This window comes from Macaca nemestrina, chromosome 18, assembly GCF_043159975.1.
Source record: "Macaca nemestrina isolate mMacNem1 chromosome 18, mMacNem.hap1, whole genome shotgun sequence".
In the NCBI taxonomy this organism is placed as follows: Eukaryota; Metazoa; Chordata; class Mammalia; order Primates; family Cercopithecidae; genus Macaca; species Macaca nemestrina.
In genome coordinates this window covers 5,775,302-5,796,924 of record NC_092142.1, presented here as the reverse complement: position 1 = coordinate 5,796,924, position 21,623 = coordinate 5,775,302, and the positions used below count along the sequence as shown (strand labels likewise).

The 21,623-nt window shown below is 46.3% G+C and overlaps 1 protein-coding gene and 1 pseudogene across 1 annotated transcript in view; both read right to left on the bottom strand.

The window, feature by feature from the left end:
* Positions 1-21,623, bottom strand: part of LOC105467818 (RNA binding fox-1 homolog 1) — a 2,482,591-nt gene that overhangs the window by 2,345,967 nt on the left and 115,001 nt on the right.
* On the bottom strand, positions 1,278-19,946 carry LOC139359817 (nucleophosmin pseudogene; annotated as a pseudogene).

The following is a 21,623-nucleotide window of genomic DNA, read 5'->3' as shown; positions in this document are numbered from 1 at the left end:
CTATCTCTTTAAATTCTGAAAGAACTTGGAGGTTGAGATGGAGAAGATGAGCCAGAAGTTAGCCTGTGTCTGGAAAGGTCCTCACCTGGTGTCTCTTCTCCCCATCTTCAGAAGAACAAGAGAAGCTGAAGTCATGCTAACATGCAGAGTGTGTTTTGATTCAAAAAGGATCATGAGACGGTATTGTGCGGGTCAACGCGACCCAGTGTGAACAATGTTCTCATTTACCAATCTCATCTCCTTATTTGCAATCAAACTAATAACGGTTTATCTCAATCTCAGGGGAAACGAACCACATAGACATGCAGCAGCCTTGGAAGAAACAGTTCCCTGCAAAGCCAATTCTGTTCTGATGGACAGGATTGGAGAAAGCTGCCACCATAGTAGAGAGACCTGAGCCCTGTTCCCCACAGGCGCAGTCACCATCACCTTCACGGCTAAACCACCCCCATTCTCAGCAGAAGTGTGGACCAACCTGTGGGCCACAGATGGAGGAATCAGAGTCTTAGAGGTTAAGCATTTCTTTTTTTTTTTTTTCTTATTTACTTATTTTTAACGGTCAAATAAATATTGTACATATATGAGACTGGGTCATTTCCATCTTCTCTGTTCTATTCACACACCCAATACACAGACCTCACTCCCACCACCATCTTTATGGAGGGAGAAGGGGACAGGTAATGAAGAGGATTTCATTGGGTTCACCCATGTGGACGGACTCCGGGAAGACTGAGATCAGGTTCTGCAATTTGTTGCAGTGGACCCACGAAACCCTTCCGAGACAGAACATCATCCCAGCTGGCCTCAGCTGCCTCCTGCCTAAAGCATAAGATCTTGGCCTAACGGCCCTTCAAAGGCAGTTCAAGAACCCCTTCACGATCCTTCATCTTAGGGCTTGTTAGACCCACTGGCCTGCAGAGGAAATAGACTAAGCTGGCATGGATATCTTTCCTTTTGCTCTCACAAAATCATAAGCATCTTGGCTGGGCGCAGTGGCTCAAGCCCGTAATCCCAGCACTTTGGGAGGCCGAGACGGGTGGATCACGAGGTCAGGAGATCGAGACCATCCTGGCTAACCCAGTGAAACCCTGTCTCTACTAAAAAATACAAAAAAAAAAAACTAGCTGGGCGAGGTGGCGGGCGCCTGTAGTCCCAGCTACTCGGGAGACTAAGGCAGGGGAATGGCGTAAACCCGGGAGGCAGAGCTTGCAGTGAGCTGAGATCCGGCCACTGCACTCCAGCCTGGGCAACAGAGTGAGACTCCATCTCAAAAAAAAAAAAAAAATTCATAAGCATCTTAAAAGAGGTTTACCCCACTTATGAGGACAGCTCTCTGTGCCACTTCAACCATTAAAACGTGGTGTGAAAAAAAAAGCCACACTGCTGGGTTGAAGGTAGGAAGGAAAGACTGCTAGTCACAAACCTCCCGTTTACTCGGAAGGGTGTTGCAGAGGCCAAGTAACCATGGATTAAACACAGGAGAAGTTTCTTTCTCCCTCAGGCAGGAGCATGGGTATCTGCAGCTCAGGGCCAAGGTGTCCCAGGGCCCAGGGACCATCTCTGGAAACCCCGGCCACCCTCACCACACATCCAGCAGGGCTCATTACCAGCCTTTATTCCCTCAAAATGTGGGAAAAGGAGAAGTGCATGAATTGCCCCTGCACCACTCAGAAATGTACACATCACCAGCTCACACGTCCCAGACGAGGATTTAGCTCATAAGCACTCGCTACAAGGGAGGCAGATACAGCAGTCTGCTAGGGCTGCCATAACAAAATGTCACAGGTGGGGTGGCTTAAGCAATAGAGATTTATTTTGCACAGTCCTGGAGGCTGGAAGTCCAAGATCAAAGTGTTGGCAGGATGGGTTTCTCCTGAGGCCTCTCCTGGACTTGCAGGTACCCATCTTCTCCCTGTATCCTCACAGGGTCTTCCCTCTGTTCTCCAGCACCCCTGGCATCGCTCTGTGCACCCCATCTTCCCTTCTTATCAGAACACCAGTCAGATTGTACAAGGGCCCCTCCTAAGGGACTCATTTTAACCTAACGCCCTCTTTAAAACCACATTCTGGCCGGGCATGGCGGCTCACGCTTGTAATCCCAGTACTTTGGGAGGCCAAGGTGGGCAGATCACCTGAGGTCACGAGTTCGAGACCAGCCTGACCAATACAGCAAAACCCCATCTCTACTAAAACTACAAAAATTAACTGGGCGTAGTGGCACACCTGCAGTCCCAGCTACTCGGGAGGCTGAGGCAGGAGAATCGCTTGAACCTGGGAGGCACAAGTTGCAGTGAACCAAGATCACGCCACCACTCTCCAGCCTGGCGAAAGAGCAACATTCCATCTAAAAAAATAAAAAATAAAATCCTGAGGTCCTGGGGGTTAGGGCCTCAACGTGTGAATTTGGGAAGTGGACATCACTCAGTTCATAACAACAGGGACACATAGTCTTGATCCTGGGGAGTCATGTGCCTGCTAAAAATTGGGGGATGGTGGGTGGAACTGCTGACAATGAGGAAAGGAAGGGGCCGGATGCGGTGGCTCACACCTATAATCCAAGCACTCTGGGAGGCCAAGGTGGGAGAATCATTAGAGTCTAGGTATTCAAGATGAGCCTGGGCAACACAGAGACTGTCTCTACAAAACATTAAAAAAAAAAAAAAATAGCTGGGTGAAGTAGCACATACCTGTGACCCCAGCTACGTGGGAGGATGAGGCAGGAGGATCACTCCAGACCAGGAATTAGAGGCTACGCTGAGCTGAGATGACACTGCTGCATTCCATCCTGGGTGACAGAGTGAGACCCTGTCTGACATAAAATAATAATAATATTTTAAAAAGCCAAAAAACAAAAAGAGAAGGAGACTGGATCAGGGGAACAATTAACTATCTTTGCCCTAGACAGTGTCCTATCCTGGTTCGTAGCATCCACAGCTCATAGCATCTGGCACCAGGGAGGAAGTCAAACAGCTGACGGTCTAAAGAAGGGAAGAGAACACAAAACTCATGGAGATGCCACCTAGATCTCATGCTTGGGGGCTCGTCTGGTGTAAGTCTGTTGTGCTTTCAATGCCAAGAACACAGCTGGCCCATCATTGGGTCCTGCAGAACAGAAGCCTGTGGGGTGTTAGAAGTTTCCAGAGTAGGCAGGAGTAAGCTTTGCAACTCCAAAAAGAGACTGAACATGCACAAGAGCAGGTATTTCTGTCCAGTTTGTTCCCTGATGCATTCTGTCATGGAGAATGGTGCCCAGCACGTAGTAGGTACTCAATAAATGGCATGGACGCAGACAAGGAAGCTCAGAGGAGGAACTTCATCTCCATCCAGGGCAGTACTGGCAGGAAACCACTCTTTTTTTTTTTTTTTTTTGAGACGGAGTCTCGCTCTGTCGCCCAGGCTGAAGTGCAGTGGCCGGATCTCAGCTCATTGCAAGCTCCGCCTCCCAGGTTTACGCCATTCTCCTGCCTCAGCCTCCCGAGTAGCTGGGACTACAGGCGCCCACCACCTCGCCCGGCTAGTTTTTTCTATTTTTTAGTAGAGACGGGGTTTCACCGTGTTAGCCAGGATGGTCTCGATCTGCTGACCTCATGATCCGCCCAAAGTGCTGGGATTACAGGCTTGAGCCACCGCGCCCGACGGAAACCACTCTTAAGTCATCCCTCCCCACGACCCCATCATGCTGTGTTTTCCTAACATTCTCAGCCATCTATAGGTTGGTGCAAAAGTAATTGGGGTTTTTGTCGCTAAAAGTAATGGCAAAACCGCAATTACTTTTGCACCAACCTAATATATTTCATTATTTTAAATGACAGCATCTAGAAGCAAGGCCTGCGTTCCTAATGAGTAGGGCAGGTGAGGTATACGGGAAGGGAAAAGGTGGCTTCAGCCACACAAAGGATCCTGACTGAGACCCACCTTTGAAAGCAGGTGTGCTTTGGAAATATGTTTAGTGTTTATAAATGGCCCAGAAGCAGGTTCACCCAGCACAGCAGAGGAAGCAACTCGGCCGGTGCTCAGGAGCACGTGGGGCATGGTGCTGAGCTCTCCCATACCTGCTTCCCCACTGTAAAGTGGGAGGATCGCAGCATGTACCACAGAGAATGTCCTCAGCATTAAATTAGGTGATGCCTGAAAGCATCAAAGCGCAGTGCCTGACACTGAGCAGGTCCTCTGCAAATGCCAGCGAATGGGAGAAGTCTGCGTCTGTCAGTGCCAGTCCCCGGCTATTCCAAGGGCCTTAGAGACGTCATGAGGATGAAGATGGCTAGGGGACAGGTAGAAATGTTGCTCATTTTACATTTTAACAGACTGTGGGACAGGTGCGGTGGCTCGTGCCTGTAAGGTCAGCACTTTGGGAGACGAAGGTGAGTAGATCACTTGAGGTCAGGAGTTCAAGGCCAGCCCGGCCAGCATGGTAAAACCCAGTCTCTACTAAAAATACAAAAATGAGCCAGGCGTGGTGGCACATGCCTGTAATCCCAGCTACTTGGGAGGCTGAGACAGGAGAACTGTCTGAAGCCGGGGGCAGAGGCTGCAGTGAGCCAAGATGGTGCCATTGTACTCCAGCCTGGGCAACAGAGAAAGACTCGCCTCAAAACAAACAAACAAAACCGCTGTGGTCTTCATTTCTTCAATGCTTTTGAAAATAATGCCAAGAGCACGAGCTGAAGTTAGAATATAAGAATTGAGGAGGGAGACCCACAGAAACCTCCTAACTCATATCACATAGAAAGCGGGATGCACTTCCAGAGAGGGGCCTCTCTCGACAACAGCCAGCCATGCTTGAAGGCCTCAGAATAAACAAGGAGACCCCGGAAGACCCTGGGTCAGAGTTAAAGGGAAAACATCAACGCTGAGGCCCCTGCACACAGAGGTCACCATGAAACCATGTCACTAAAGGTCAGCCCTTCCTGCCCCCTGAAAGGCCAGAATTTTTTAAAAGGATGGCCTTTGAGCTTTTGTTTCTTAAAGAGCTTGGAAATGTGCATAACAGCAACAGTTTTAAGAAACCGTGTACTGCAGCTTGTTAAATCATTGGAAATAAAATCTAAGCAAGAGTTGCAGAATTAGATTACCCCATATGAAGGAAACATACTTTCATCTCAAGTTCCTCTAAATAGATGTTATTTTCCCTTGCTGTAAAGGTAGGCTATTTTCCTTATTATTCTTTACTCAAGAAAAACAAGGAAGTGGGAGGGCGGGAGACGAAATCCCACATCGGTTAGGTGCCCCAATGCTGCAGAGCAATTCTAATCAGCATTAACATTGCAGTAGCCCAGGAAAAAGAACTGGGAGGTTTCATCGTACAGGAACAAAACTGAGAGATGAAAATGCAGTCGCAAGCGTAAAAAAAAGTTATTATGAAATCTGTTCAAGCCTCATGCTTCTCCAATGATTCAAGATAATCACATGAGCAGCTTCAAACATTATGCATTGACATCATTCAAACAGATAGCTCCCAGAGGTTGGATATGAGATCAGGGAATTACCATTCATCATACGTTTATGACAAATCTAATGGCCTGAACTGATTTGTGACTGGTTAAAGCTCATGTGGGTCTCTCCAACTATGGCTACCTTGCTACTTAATGATCCTCCTTGCTTAAGAAGAACCCCCATGGAACCCATAACGTCTCATTGGAATAAGGAACGGGAAACTCCTCACAACCCAAGGTCAAGTGCCTAAGGTGTGGATCTTCTCAAAGTCCAGAGTCCTGTCATTCAAACAGCAAATACAGAACCGTCCTCTTGCTGGAGGTTAACTCCAGCAAACAGACAGACAGACTCAGGTTTAAGAGTCTACTGTGCTACTTTCTGGATGTGGAACCATGAGCAAGGCATCTCCCCTCCTCGTGCCCTGTCTCATTTTTAATATCAAGATTATAATGGCCTCTACTTCTTAGGGCAGTTATGAGGATTAAGTGAAATCATGTATATAAAGTATTGAGCACGATTCTTGGCACAGAGCAGGCATTTAATAAATGTTAGCTAGAACCGCTGTTACGCCCAGTACCGATAAGATAATGAAGTTAACAGTCTCCACGGGAAGGGTTTGTAAGAACATAACAATCCAAAGACAGTAATGGCGCCACTCTGGGCTCCTCCTTCCCCGTTACCCACGTGGCAGATACAGTGGGAGCCCATATCCCCTCCAGCCAACTCGGCTGTCACCTGCAGCTTGGAGAGACAGTTCCCTCCCACATCAATGGGTCCCTTATTTAAGCACCTGTGTCTCTGCACCTAGGAGTTTCCTGCAGCCATGGGAATCTGCTCAGCCTGTGTTCTGGGCAGGTCAGGAGTTGCAGAGTGAGCAACCACACCACTGGTTTCTAACACTGCACACAGAAGATACCCACTTGTGTGCAGAAAGTGTCTTCCTTTAGGCTTGTAACTCCCTTCACATGAAAGATTAATGAGGGAAATCGTTGTATTCTGCATAAAAACTAGATCAAATTTCTACACAAAATCATTTGTCTAAAAATTTAAGTTTTCAAATAAAAATTAAAATGCATTTCTGACATGCAAAATAAATTTTAAAAATTTTACAAAATCACCTGATGTCAGCACCACCTTTGTTTTTCTGTATTAAGTCAACAGAAACTGTGCTACTTTATTAAAACAGAGTTTTATTTCCCATGTATATTTTTGTCTCTCCATCATTTCCATGTCTGACCACTGCTACTACTGTGTCTTATCATAACATTCCATTCATACTTAAAACCAAGCAAAGGGTGAAGTTCCATCCTTAACAACTAAACAGGCATTTTGGACAACACATTCTTGGCAATGAAACCTGGACAACATTTATCAAACATGATAGGAAAATTTATCACTCTGCATTATAAAAAGGACAGCCAGATATCAACTGTTACAGAAATGAAATAGATGGAAAATTTTTAACAAATTTTTCTTAAAGAGACTGCCAGAGATCTGGAATAGCCTCCTGGTCAGTCATCTGGAAGCAATTCTTCACATAATTGATGAACTTGGCTTCCACTTTGGGAAGAAAACCACCTTTTTCTATATTTCCTTGCATTTTTGCTCTAACATCTTCTACAGAACTAGGTCCTTTTGGTGTTTTAGGAGGTTTTTTCCTGTTTTTTGAAGGATTCTTGTCCTTTTGATCTTGGTGTTGATCATGGTTTTGAGTCTTTTCCATTCTGATATGACTTGTGTGCATTTTTGGCTGGAGTGTCTCATATAGATTTCTTCATTGGTGCTTTTTCTTCAGTTTCCTCATTATCAAAATCACCATCATCATCATCATCAAAATCATCATCATCTTCATCATCATCTTCATCATCATGACTAGCATCATCTTCGTCGGCAGCAAGTTTTACTTTTTTCTGTGGAACCTTGCTACCACTTCCAGGGGCAGCCTGTTTTCCGGATATACTTAAGAGTTGGTTTCACATCCTTGTCTTCATCTTGTGACTCTGCATCTTCCTCCATAGCTACAAAGTGCTGTCCACGAGCATGCACTGGCCCTGAACCGCACTTCAACTGTAAGATCACCGGTGGCATGATTTCAAAGCCCCCATTGGCTGTACAGGCATTTACAAAGTTGCCAGTATTACTTTAACTGGATTGCCTTCATAATTCATTGCCTCTGCTTCAACAACGTGCAATTCATCCTTTGCCCCAGCCCCTAAACCAACCATTCTTAAAGATAACTGGTACTCTTTTTCATCATTATCCACCCTGAAGTGATAACCTTTGTCAGCCTTGAGTTCACAACTGAAAAGATAGTTCTACGGCCTCAGGGGGCTCATGGCCATGACCACCGGATCTTCCACTGGGTGGTAGCATGCACTTAGGTGGGAGAGAAGGCGGATAGAGATAAATGACCACTGCTCAAGAGAACAGCCATGCAGGATGGAATCACACCAGGGAAAGCTCTTTTTATTTTTATTTACTTATTTATTAAGACAGGGTCTCACTCTGTCACCCAGGCTGGAGTGCAGTGGCACTATCTTGGCTCACTGCAACCTCCACCTCCTGGGTTCAAGCGATTCTCCTGCCTCAGCCTCTCAACTAGCTGGGACTACAGGAACACGGCACCGTGCCCAGCTAATTTTTGTATTTTTAGTAGAGACAGGGGTTTCACCAGGTTGACCAGGCTGGTTTCAAACTCCTGGCCTCACGAGATCCTCCCAACTCGGCCTCCCAAAGTGCTGGGATTACAGGTGTGAGCCACTGTCTGTGCCTGGGCAGTACCACTTTTCTTAATGCCAGGATCTTTAGACTTTATGTGTTGGGCGGTGTGTGACATAGAGGGGACGTGTGGCTGCATAAGTGTTTGCTCATTTTTCAAGAGAATCTATGCTCCAAGTTGATCAACATTAAATTTTGTGCATTCAGTGTGACACCTCCCGGAACGACCCTCAACCAGTGGGAAATGGGAACAGGCAGAGCTCCGGGAAGCGGTACTTAGGGATGTTCTGGGCCAACCGCTGGAGTCTACCAGCAGGCCTGGGTGCCAGCTGCCCACAGCAGTAAGCAGCTCATTGAAAGACCCTTCATCTCTTCCCCACTCCCTCCCTGTGGGATCACCTCAAATAAATCTCTTGCATTCAAATCCATGTCTCGGAGTCTGCTTCTTGAAGAACCCAAACTACTGCAACCTAGATAAGGCCTCCTCCTCCTCAGCACACTTTCAGCTTCTGAGGTGACCCTACTGTCCAGCATGACATCATGGAAGGAGCCCAAGCAGGGGCGTTTCACAGATGGGGTTGAAATCCCAACTCTGCCCTTACTAATTGTGTCATCGAGCCAAGCCGCATTGCTGGTCCCCCATTTCCCCATCTTTAAAGCAGCACCTGCATTACAAGGATGTGATGAGGAGTCTGCCACAGAACCAGCTCAACCCTTGTTCTGTTCACTAGTTGGAGCTTCCTAAAGAGAAGCAGGTACCCAAAGTTTCCAGAGATGCCTGTAGAGCACAAGTGCTTGGCATAAAGGAATGGGCTCCAAAAAGCAGAATGCAAAAAATTCATTAGGGAGAAATTTTTCGATAGAGAATGGAGTAACTATCATCACGAAGAGAAAAATCTTTTCCACAAACATAGAAGGATGTCCCTATTGCCAGATCCCTTGCGTCGGGAACCAAGAAAGTAAGTTCCTCTTGGCCGAGGCTGTACTTGCCATTGGCAGCCTGTAATTGGAACCAGAATATTTCTTAGGTATTGCCAAGTCGATCGGCGACTGGCTTGTTTTCCTAGAAAATGAGTGACAGCTGCACAACAGCTTTTAAGTCATCAAGAGAGAAGAAAGAAAGCCTAGCCAGGGACTCTATGCACCTTCTGTGCACCCCTGGGGGACTATTGGTGCATTCACGTCTCAAACCAGCACACATCCAAGTTAAAACTTAGCACTTGGCTGGAACTTCTAGGAGAAGTTGTTCCTAAATCAATGTGAAGGAAACTTAAAAATTAATAAAGTGATGGGCAACCTGTATACTGACTTTTTTTTTTTTTCAAAACCTCCTTTGACACCTTCCTAATTAAGGAGAACTGGCTGCTGGTTTCTGCTTCTGGTACCCAGAGTCGGGGAATCACTGAGAGACAGAAGGAGTAACTATTAACTCTAGGATGTTTTTTCCTTCTCTTGGAAACTGATTGCACAGGCTGGATGAAGGATCTGATTAGACGGCAAAGCAGACCAACTGGGAGTTGTGGGTCCAAGGGAGAGCTCAGTCAGCACTGCTCATCCACCGGGGCAAATGCCTTGGCAGAAAAATGAGTAGACAGGAACAGCCAAGCACTCAAGAAATGAAAGACGCTGGGAGCCCCAGGGAGGTCAGGAGAGATCTCTCTGACCTTTCTAGCCCTGGTAAAACAACAGTGAATAAGACAGACACAAAGTCCCTGTCCCAAGGGCACTGACATGGGGGTGTAGGAGAAAGACAAGCAAATAATTTCACAAGCAATTTCCAAAGTGCGCAAGAAGGGTTATGATTCATTAGTACAAGGTGCTACGTACCTCGTCTGGGGTGTTGGGAAAAGTCAGGTCCACTGAGACCTGGGGATGAGGACTTCCCCAATCAGGGGGAGAAAGAAAGCTGGTTCCAGAGAGAAGAGTCTGCCTGGAAGTCCTGAAGCCCACGGGACTTTTGAGAAAATGAAACAAGCCTCCTGCAACTGAAGCTAGAGAAGGAGGATGAAATTAAACAAGGAAAATAGTATGCAGTTTCCTCAAAAAGTTACAAGTACAACTACCATATGATCCAGCAATCGTACTTCCAAATATTTATCCAAAATAGGCTGGACACGGTGGCTCATGCCTGTAATCCTAGCACTTTGAGAGACCGAGGAAGGTGGATCACATGAGGCCAGAAGTTCGAGACCAGCCTTGCCAACACGGTGAAATCCCATCTCTACTAAAAATACAAAAAAAAAAAAAAAAAAACAGCCAGGTGCGGTGGCACATGCCTGTAGTCCCAGCTACTTGGGAGGCTGAAGCAGGAGAATCGCATGAACCCAGGAGGTGGAGGTTGCAGTGAGCCAAGATCGCGCCATGGCACTCCAGCCTAGGTGACACAGAGACACTCCATCTCAAAAAAAAAAAAGAATTAAAATCAGGATCTCAAAGAGGTATTTGCACTCCCATGTTTACTACAACATTATTCACAACAGCCAAGGAATAAAAACAACCTAAATGTGCACTGATGGATAAATGGATAAGGAAAGCATGGTATGTTCATACAGTGGAACATGATTTAGCTTGAAAAAGAAGGAAATCCTGCCACATTTGACAATATGGGGAGGCATTATGCTAAGTGAAATAAGCCAGTTGCAGAAAGAAAAACGCTATATGATGCCACTTACAGGATGACTCTCAAACAGTCAAACACACAGAAACAGCAAAATGGTGGTTGCCAGGGGCTGAGGGGAGAGGGTGGGGAGTTGCTATTCAATGGGTATAAAGTTTCAGTGATGTGGCTGGGCGCAGTGGCTCATGCCTGTAATCCCAGCACTTTGGGAGGCCGAGGCGGGTGGATCACCTGAGGTCGGAAGTTCAAGACCAGCCTGACCAACATGCAGAAACCCCATCCCTACCAAAAATACAAAATTAGCCAGGCGTGGTGGCGCATGCCTGTAATCCCAGCTACTCAGGAGACTGAGGCAGGAGAATCGCTTGAACCCGGGAGGCGGAGGTTGCTGTGAGCCAAGATCACACCATTGCACTCCAGCCTGGGCAACAAAAGAAACTCTGTCTCAAAAATAAAAGAAAATACAAAAATACAAAAATTAGTGGGGTGTGGTGGCATGCGCCTATAGTCCCAGATATTCAGTAAGCTGAGGCAGGAGAATAACTCGAACCCAGGAAGCAAAGGTTGCAGGGAGCTGAGACCGTGCCACTGCACTCCAGCCTGGGGACAGAGTGAGACTCCATCTCAAAAAAAAAGAAAGTAAAAAAGTTTCAGTGATGCAAGTTGAGTAAGTTCTAGAGATCTGTTGCACAATATTGTGCCTATAGATAACAATACTGTATTATGCACTTAAACATTGGTTGAGATGATAGATCTCATGTTAAATATTAAGTTAAATGTTCTTACTACAATTTAAACAAAAACATAACAGATGCAATGCAATTGACACAATTAATATCTCAAAATCAGTTCAGATATTAATTGTGGTGGTTTTTAGCTCTGTTAAAACCAGAGCGTTATCTGCCTGCTGTCGAAATCATTTTCAGAACATTAAGATGATTTTTGTCATTGCCCGTGAGCAGCATGTTGTAAAGAGGACCAGAGACTAGCCTCTATTACACAGACTTCTCTTCCTGTGTGTCAAAACCAGGCAGGCTCACCTGAGACAGCTGGGTGACCTGAGCAAGAATGCAACTTGGCACAAAGTGGAGGAGCCTTGCAGGTAACTGGGATTGTTTTTCTCAGTTGACTGCTCGTCAACCATTTACCTTCATTCCAACCCCAGAGCCAGCTTTATGGGCTTGCAACATGTGCAGTCACACGAGGCCCCACACTCCATGTTCTGCTGTCACTGTCTTGAAATTCTTAACTTTTTAACAAGGGGCCTCACATTTTTATATTTTACTGGACCCTGTAAATCATGCAGCTAATCTTGCCACACCCTGAGTAGTTTATCAACATATTCTTCTTTCCAGTCACTAAGAGATTCTTTTACAAGAGAAATAAAATGGTCCCAAAAAAAAGCGTTATCCTTCTAGTAATAATATCTCAGGGACTGTTTTAGTGCTTCTTATAACCTAGACCTCTGGGTAACTACCCAGTTGGCCCACTTCTTAATATATTTCTGGGGCCAAGAACTGCAGGGATCCTTGGACAGCAACTATACCCATGTTTACAGCTCCTCCTTTCACCTTGTTGGGCAAATTGGCAGCAGTGGAAGACAGAACCCTATCACCATTAAGACCAATGGCGCTGGACCCAGATAAACTTGGGTTCAAATCCCAGCTTAGCCTTTTACGTCTGTAAACTGAAAAGACAATAGAACCACAGGACTATTGTAGAGATTAAACGAGATCATGAATATAGAGTGTTCCATACCAAGTGAGAACTCTGTGTTGTCTATCTGCATTTGTAGAGTTGCCATTGTCTCTCCCTCCATCATGTGCAGCCTTGGTGTGGTTATCAATCAGGGTATACGCCTCCTCACTGCAGAAGCCGGGGGCACTGGAGCCTTCTCCCACTAGATCTCCCTCTTGATGTGTTTGTGCTGCTGGGAGAATAGGCTCATGCTATAAGATCAGCCAATCGTACTCTCCCCAAAACTGGGCAGGAAAGAGGCAAAGATGGAAGAAATTTTTGTATGTTTTCACTGAATCCATCAGTAGTCCTGAAAACGCAGTTTCAGCTGTTGACATTTCTGCAGCTGTAGAGATCTCTAGCCTTCCCTTCAACCCTGCAAGTTTCCCTATATCCTTACAAGTAGCCCTCTTCTTCCTCACGTCAGTTACAGCAGCTTCTGTTGCTTGCAACCAAACACTCTAACTTATGCCCCATCACTGAGGAAGTGTGGATACAGATCCAGATCTTTACCCTAAAGTATCAATTCACTCAGGACATTAGACTCAGCCCAGGTAGCACAAAGCTGATACTGGGATAATGGGAAGGTGCACTCTCTCCCAGTACCTGTGCAGGTGGGTGGTATGTGTGACCCACAGGAAGCCCCCCGGCAAGCCAGCCAGCCCGGCACCTTTTCTCCCACAGGAAACAGCTTGCACATTCAGTCTCAAGAAGCAGAACATAGTAAATAGACAGAGCTGCCTGGCACTGATATACTCTCGTGGCGGAAGGGCCCTGGAGTATCTAGAGCTGATCTTGGGAGGGTGCCTATCCTCTAATTATCCCTTACCCTCCAGCCTTCCCACAACATGTCAGCAGCACAAAGAGCTAGCCAGGCAGAGCTCTCCCCAGGCCTGCGTGTCCATGGATGGAGCAGGCGGCTGCAGATGTGGGATGGTCAGGAGGCTATGGAGCAATATCCAGAACTGTCTCTGTCCTCAAAGGAACAGGACAGTGATTTATTCTGTGAGACAGTGACTACCCAATCTTTGCAGGGTTCTCAGGACAAGCAAATGCTCATGAGAGGATGGTCTTACTAACCTTCAATGTAAATTTATGTTTTGGATTGTTTTTGGTCTGGAACAAACATTCTGAGGTGAGGACAGAGAAAAAACATCAGCAAGAGATGCTAAATGTGAGAATCAGCAAGTCCCATAGAGATCATGCACTTCAGCATCCCCATTTTATGGGTGAGAAAGCGGAGGACCAGAGAGGAAACCATGAACTCCAGTTCCCTGTTATATGCTGAACTATGACTCCCCAAAGTTCACATGAAAGGCAACCAAAGCAAAAATGGACAAATGGGATTGCATCAAGTTAAAAAGCTTCTGCACAGCAGAGGAAACGATCAGCAAAGAAGCTCAAACGACTCAACAGAAAAAGTCTAACAACCTGATCAAAAAAATAGGCAAAAGATTTGAACAGACATATCTCAAAAGCAGACCTACAAAAGACAAACAGGCATATGAAAAGGCGCTCAACATCCCTGATCATCAGAGAATGCAAATCCAAACTACAGTGAGTTATCATCGCACCCCATTTAAAAATCACTTTTATCCAAAAGACAGGCATGAACGAATGCTGGCAAAGATGTGGACAAAAGGGAACCCACGTACGCTGTTGGTGGGAATGCAAATTAGAAAACTACTAAGGAGAACAGTTTGGAGGTTCCTCAGAAAACTAAAAGTGAAGCTACCATATGATCCAGCAATCCCACTGCTGGGTATACACGCAAAATGAAGGAGCCCAGTATATCAAGATTTCCACACTCCCATGCTAGGTACAGCACTGTTCCCCATAGCCAAAAATTTGAAAGCAACCTAAGTGTCCATCAACAGATGAATAAATCAAGAAAATGTGGTACTTATACCTAATGGGAAACCATGACACCTTAAAAAAAATGAGATCTTGACATTTGCAAAAATGTGGATGAAACTGGAGGTCATTATGCTAAGTGAAATAAATCAGGCACAGAAACAAAAACATCATGTTCTCACTTATTTCTGGGATCTAAACATCAAAACAATTGAATTCATGGAAATAGAGAGTAGAAGGATGGCTACCAGAGGCTGGGAAGGTTAATGGAGGGGTGAGGGAGAGGTGGGGAGGATTAATGGTTATCAAAACAAATAGAAAGAATGAATAAGATGCAGTATTTGATGACACAACGAGGTGACTATAGTCAATTATTATTGAATTGCACCTTTTTTTTTTGAGATGGAGTTTCGCTGTTGTCACACAGGCTGGAGTGCAACGGCGCCATCTCAGCTCACCGCAACGTTTGCCTCCCAGGTTCAAGTGATTCTCCTGCCTCAGCCTCCCCAGTAGCTGGGATTATAGGTATGCGCCACCACACCCAGCTAATTTTGTATTTTTAGTAGAGATGGGGTCTCTCCATGTTGGTCAGGCTACTCTCAAACTCCTTACCTCGGATGATCCACCTGCCTTGGCCTCCCAAAGTGCTGGGATAACAGGTGCATTTTTATGTTTGCAACACAAAGGATAAATGTTTGAGGGGATTTTACATGATGTGATTATTACACACTGCATGCCCGTACCAAAACATCTCATGTATCCCATACACATACGCACCTCTACGTAACCACAACATTTTTTAAATTTACAAATAATTTTTTTAAAATGTTAAATGCATGTGTTGAAGTCAACCCCTGATACCTCAGAGTGTGATTTATTTGAAAATATGCAGACATAACAACTTCACAGTAGGTCATACAGGAGCAGAAGGGGCCCTAATTCCATAGAACTATGTTCTTATATAAAGGGGAAGCTTGGACACAGACACTCACACAGGGAGAACTAACATGAAGGCAGAGGTCAGGGTGGTGCATCTACAGCCCAAGGAAGCGCAAGCCAAAGGCTGCCAGCAAACCACTAGGAGCAAGGAGAAAGACATGCAACAGATGATTCCCCACAGCCCTCCAGCGAAGCCAACACTGCCGACATCTTGATCTCGGAGTCTAAGCCTCCTGAACCATATGACGATAAAGCTGTGTCATTTAAGCCACCCAGTCTGTGGTACTTTGCCACATCAGCTCTAGGAAACTAATAACGTCCTCCAGCAATTTTTAATGTATTCCAAACTCACTATTAGTATTCCTAATCATCATTTTTAAGTGGTTTATATCTCATCTCATTCCATGGAGGATTTCAAACAGCATTTCAGGAACAGATAAAAAATACACACAGATAAATAATTAGCAGCAGAAAAAATAACAGCAAATAATGAAATAAGTCAAGACCAGGCCAGGCATGGTGGCTCACGCCCGTAATCCTAGCACTTTGGGAGGCCAAGGTGGGCTGATCACTTGAGGTACGGCGTTCGAGACCAGCCTGGCCAACATGGTGAAATCCCGTCTCCACTAAAAACACAAAAATTAGCGGGTCATGGTGATGCATACCTGCAGTCCCAGCTACTTAGGAGGCTGAGGCAGGAGAATCGCTTGAACCCAGGAGGCAGAGGTTGCAGTGAGCTGAGATCATGCCACTGCACTACAGCTTGGGCCACAAGAGTGAAACTTCGTCAGGAAAGGAAAGGAGAGGAGACGGGAGGGGAAGGGAGAGAAACGGGAGGGGAAGGAAAGGTAAGAGGAAAGAAAGGCAAGAGGAAGGAAAGGAAAGGAAAGAGGAAGGAAGGAAGGAAGATGGAAAGGAAAGGAATGGAACGGGGGAAGGGGGAAGGGGGAAGGGAAGGAAAGGCAAGGCAAGGCAAGGCAAGAGGAAGGAAGGAAGGGGAAAAGAAAAGAGAAAAGAAGGGAGGGAGGGAGGGAGGGAAACAGAAGAAAAGAAAAGAGACAAGAAAAGGAAAGAAAAGAAAAGAAATCAAGACCAAAAGGTAAAATGAGACCCATGAATCCAAACCCAATGACAAGTTAAGCTACAAATTGGACTGTAAGCTTCCTATTGGGCAAAGCAAAAAAGATAAATAGATCAAGCCAACAAATCTTTCTTGGTGCCGAACACTAAAGACACGCAATGCTGAGACATGCAATGGGGCATGGCGTCAACAGCATCCCTCCAACAAATGGAATAACCAATTAAAAGGTAAGAACTTCAGCCCAAAAGTCATTGCTGCAGCCAAGACTTGCACTCAGGACTCTAGAATCCAGTGTGATGTTCTTTCTTTCTTTCATTCAACAAACTTTTCTGGAATATCACCTGTATGCTAGGTGCAGGGGACACAGTGATAAGCATCACACAGAGTGGCCAAAAGAAGCTTATGACCTAGCCTCTAGAACCTGCTGGAGGGAAATAATCACTTATAAGTGATTTTAATGCTCTGAGACAAGGACTGTGAGTTCCTGATCCCCACACAGAACTCCCACCAATAATATTGTAGTTGGAAATCTTGGTTGTAAGAAACAGAAATTCCCTGTGATGTCTTGAGCAAAGGGGGAGATTTTGACTAAGAGAACAGATGTGTCCTGTCCTGATGGATTCCAAGGACAGGGACACAGCCAGGCCTTAAGACTGGGCTGGAACCAGAGCCTTGGATGTGGTTCATGAGCCAGAAGCATCAGCATCACCTGGGAGCTTGTTACAAGGTTAGCATCACATGCCCTACCTGGACCTGCTGAATCAGAGTCTACATTTTCACAAGATCCCAGGTGATTCCTATGCACATTAGCATTTGAGGCTGGGAATCCGGAAGTCTTCTCTCTGTGTAGCTCATATCTGAGCATGTGATTCAGTCTTCTCTCTCCCTGTAGACTGGGTTGTTCGGTTCTCTTGTCGACAATGCAGGAACCACCTGCACCTGCATTTACACCCCAGAGCGAGGGGTGGTTCTTTTTCTCAGTTCCAAGTCCATATTCCTGGGAGAGGTCTCTGATTGGTCCATATTCGACTACAGGTCTCTGATTGGCTCAGCCATGAGTCAATCAGCAATAGTCAAGGAGCATGCCCCGATAGAACAGACATGGCTGTGGCAACCCCACTGCGACATCACGTAGCAACGGGTGAGAGGTACGGTTCCCAAGGACAGGCTTGAGCAGCCAGCCCAAGTGGTGCACTCAACAAATGCTCATGAGATTCACATTTTGCCAGTTAAGAGCAGCACCACTCCTAACTCCACTGCTGTTGAACTGTGTAGTCACGGGCAAGCAGTTTAAACTCTATAAGCCTCCGTCTCCTTATCTAATGGGTGGAAATAAGCAATAGTACCTACTTCATTGGGTACCTGTGAAGCTTCAATGAAACAATGTGTGTAAGCAATTAGCCTAAAACCAGGTAACAAAGCAAGCACCCAGTGACCACTAGCTATCATTGTTATTACAAATATTATCAATAGTATTACTACTGGCAACAAAGATGAGGACAATTACAACAATGATGTCAGCTAGACATCAAAGCAATCAAATAAATTAATTTCCTCTTCAATAAGACTAGTGATTTCCAAGGAATTCTAGGACACAATCTTTTAATTAACCTCATAGTACTCACTGTTTGCCATTCCCCATCATAACTTTGACTGATACTATTAATTTCCATTTGGTGTTCACTCGTTCATTCAACAAGTATGTTTTTCATGGCAAACCTGTGCCTGACACCATTCCAGAAACTAGGGACACAACAGAGAGAGAAAATCCTGTCCTAGAAAAAACTGACAATCCAGTCTATCCTTTCCCCCAAAGCACAGGGCAGGGCACAGGCAACCACTTGTCCTCAAGGGGACTTGAAGAAGGTGACCTCAAGGAAACGTGGGCACAGCATTAAACATTATTGAGTCACGAAGAGAGTTAGTTCCTAGAGTCTCCTAGGGCTGTCATTACTAATTACCACAAACGCAGTGGCTTAAAACAACAGAAATGTATTGACTCACAGTTCTGGAGCCCAGAAGTTCAAAATCAAGGTGTCATCAAGACTGATGCCTTCTGGAGGCTCTGAGGGAGCATGCGTTCCATGCCTCCCTCCTGGCTCCTGGTGGCTGCCAAAAATCCTTGCCACCCCTTTGCTGGTAGGTGCATCACTCCAATCTCTGCATCCACCTGCACAAGGCCCTCCCCTCTGTGCCTGTCTGTGCCTCACCTCTCCTTTTCCTTTCTTTTTTTTTTTTTTTTTTTTTTTGAGACAGAGTCTCACTCTGTCACTCGGGCTGAAGTGCAGTAGTACGATCTTGGCTCACTGCAACCTCCACCTTCTGGGTTAAAGCAATTCTCATGCCATAACCTCCTGAGTAGCTGAGATTACAGGCACAGGCCACCGTGCCCAGCTAATTTTTGTATTTTTTGTAGATACAGGGTTTTGCCATGTTGGTCAGGTTGGTCTCGAACTCCTATCCTCAGGTGATCCACCTGCCTCAGCCTCCGAAAGGGCTGGGATTACAAGCATAAGGCATCGCACCCAGCCTCTTTCCTTCTTTTAAGGACACCAGACATTGGATTAGGGCTTATCCTAAATACAGGACCATCTCATCCTGCAACTCTTTATTATATCTGTAAAGACCCTATTTCCAAATAAGGTCACATTTACAGGTATCAGGTGTTAGGACTTGGACCTATTTTGGAGGAGATGCTCCTCAACCCACTACAGTCCCCTTCCAAAGCTCCTTCAGTCTTCCTAATTACATCAAGGAAGAAGTCTCTGTCTATAAATAAAATGTCATTAGCCTCTCTTTGAAGCTGACCAGTCTCCATTTTAAAATCCAGCTTCAGCTGACCTCGGGTCCCGGGCCTTGAGCTGGCAAAGGTGCCTCCCGCCCCCAGACATTGATTGACCTTGACACCTTACATCAAGAGGCCTCCTTGCCCTCAGGCTTCACCATGTAGACAGAGGAACGGCACATACCCATATCCTTCACGAGTCCACGAACTGCTCCTTCCTCACCTCTCCAGGCCCACATTCCCTGCGTCCTGCCACCCTTGTGTTCAGTTGTTAAACCTTCCTTGAACTATCCTGCTGTGAGTGTGCCATCTGCCGTTTCCTGCTGGGGCCTGAACTAACGCACAGAATGATGCAAGTTTGGGAAACTCATGGAAGTTCCATTGCTCCAAGGTTCAACATAGTCAAAACCAATAAGCACACACCTCTTCTGAGCTAACAAGACCCTAGTATTGAATCCCTCCCTCTCTCTTTCTCTTTTATTCTGTTTTATTTCTCTCTTTCTCTCTCTCCCTCTTCTCTGTCTGTCCCCTTCTCTATATCTCTGTCCCTCTTTCTGTCTCATATACACATACACATCTCTTCACCCCTTCCGACCTCTGCTGATCACAAAGCAAGCCACAGGACCCTTAACCACCCTCAGGCCCCCTCAGCTGAGCAGAAAAGACTCTCCAAGAAGGCCACTGGAACCAAGCTAACGCTCTCCACAGCTGCCTGGCACAGGGTGACAAGTGGCTGCTGCCATCAGGAGTCTCAGAAACTCCCCTGAGATGCAGGTGGGGTCCCCACTCCCTCCAGTCTGCCCGGGTACCTTCCAAATGAATGCTGCTGCCTGAACGTTTGTCCTATCAGCAAGGCCACGCTTAAGAGAGCATGCTCTAGACAGGGCTGGAATAAAGAAGCTGGGCAGAGAGCGCTCTGTGCAGAGGACGAGGCCTGGAAAAGCGGCTTGAGATTAAAGAGAAAAATCCTAATAGCTAAAATGTATTGATTCCCTTCTCTGCTGGGCCCCACATTGTGGGCACTGCCTCATTTAACCCCCAAGCAGCCCTGTTGGGGGAGGCACAACGATAACTCCATTATGCACAAGAAAACCGGGGCTTGTTAAGACCAAGTGACTTGCCTAAGGTCTCATGGCCCATCAGTGGTGCAGTCTGGGTTGTAATCCAAGTCGGTCTGACTTTCAAGAATATTGGGTCAGACTCCAGAGGGACAGGGAGAGACTGAAAGACAGTGAAGAGTGAGAAAAAAAAGGGTCCATCCAAAGCCAATCCTACAGGTCTCGTCAAGCAAGAGAGACCTGGACACAAAAAGACCGGAGAGACTCACCCCCTAGTGCTCAGGAGACACCGGCCAAGGCCTCCAGGAACAGCTCCCGCAAGTGCACCTGCCTGGCTCCACGGGACAAGGAAAATATTCCAACACTGGAGCTCAAATGGAGGAGGGGATCCTAAGTCTCACAGGGTAAGGGGCTGGTGGAGACTGGCCTCCCAGCAGCCTTTCTGAAAAGGAATTATAAATATTCCAAATGTCTCCTCCTCTGGTGAGTCATCCCAGCCTTCTCCAGCTGAGCTAGTGGCCCCTCCATTCATCCCGCTTTACACACACCCTCGGTTTCAACATTTATCACACTGCGCTAGGCTGGTCTGTTCCGAAGCTTCTCCCACCAGACACAGCAAGCCCCTCTGACAGCAAAGGCCATGTCTTGTTCATCTCCGTATCCCAGCACCTTGTGGACCCCACAGGAGAGCAGACATGAGCAAGCGCACAGTACCCCCCGAGACGTCCCAAGGGAGCACTTGGCAATGTCTCACAGGACACAGCAAGGCTTTTTCCTTTTTTTTTTTGTTTTTTCCTCAATGGGAAATTAGTTTTCAGCCTAGGTTTCAAGCAGGAAGTGATTCTTCTCATCAAAGTGACTTTAAAATGTGTCTCCCTTAACACCACCCGTGACATCATCTACCTGTTGATGTGATGCACCCAGGAGGACTTATGTAGTCCTCCTGCCAAAGCGACCTCCCCTGAATCTACTAGGCTGCGGCAGTCACATAAATCCATCCTGCATTTGCAAATGGGATATGCCACCAAATATCTGAACTGGACTGTTTTAATATGTCAGTGTCCTAACACACACACACACAGAGGGGCGCAGGAGGAGGGGAGGGCCGGGGAACGCCTCCACAGTAAAGAAGTCTTTTTTTTTTTTTCCCCCAGACAGAGTCTCGCTCTGTTGCCCAGGCTGGAGTGCAGTGGCATGATCTTGCTTCACCGCAACCTCTGCCTTCCGGGCTCAAGCAATTCTCCTGCCTCAGCCTCCTGAATAGCTGGGATTACAGACATGTGCCACCACGCTTGTTTAATTTTTATATTTTTAGCAAAGATGGGGTTTCACCATGTTGGACAGGCTGATCTTGAACTCCCAGCTTCGTGATCCACCCACCTCAGCCTCCCAAAGTGC